Here is an 843-nt window from a genome sequence, read left to right on the forward strand (position 1 = left end):
TTAACTCTGACATAAGTAAGAGAGGTAAAAAGGAAGCAAGCATAGCCACAACGTGCCAATGAAATACGTATGACATAACAGCACATGCCGTGTAAAGGGAAATAAGGGTAGGGAAGGTATTACAGCCCTCTTGGTTTCTCCTGTAACTCTGTGCTTGCCTGCTGAGTAACAGATTTTCATACTATTGTACTGTCAACAAGTTGTGGTTATTCATCAGAAACAAACTGTAGTGCTATAAATCAAAAAGATGATGCTTTAGGCCTTGATTAAATGACCAATTTTAAGCTTTTTCTTTTGTAAGCTTTTTTGACTGTTTCCTAGAAAAAGGTTGATTATTACTCTTTGCATGATGACTATTAAGATTTAACTCTGAAACTGAAATGTCTTGATTATGAATGGATCCATCTGTTACCAGGGAAGAGCATCTACTTTTCACACATTTATGTTCTTCAGGTTCGCGTTTGTGTCCTTCAGTGTTTTAAGTAGCAAATTATCTCACCCTGTTTTCACTCACAAACTGAAAAACAAAGGAGCCCTCCCTCCCGTCCAACACCCGCTCCACTTCTCATCTTGGAAGGAGCGAATGGTGCGCGGGGACAGATTATCCGGCTCGCGAGCTACCGGTGCCGCAGAGTCAGAGCGAGCTCCGCAGAACGTTTTTAGCAGCTGTGCCGCTTTCAGGGGCCAAGAGCAGCAGCTGCGGGGTCGGGAAGGCCTCCGTGACAGCCAGCCCTGTCGCCTCTAGTGAGGGGCAGGTGCCCCCGCGGCCTTGCGGGCGCTGTCCCCGAGGTACGGGGCTTCCCCGCAGCCCGCGCGCTTGGGCGCGGAGGCCGAGACGAAGCA

The sequence above is a fragment of the Haliaeetus leucocephalus genome, unplaced genomic scaffold (genome assembly GCF_000737465.1).
Source record: "Haliaeetus leucocephalus isolate CR32 unplaced genomic scaffold, Haliaeetus_leucocephalus-4.0 Scaffold417, whole genome shotgun sequence".
Taxonomy (NCBI): Eukaryota; Metazoa; Chordata; class Aves; order Accipitriformes; family Accipitridae; genus Haliaeetus; species Haliaeetus leucocephalus.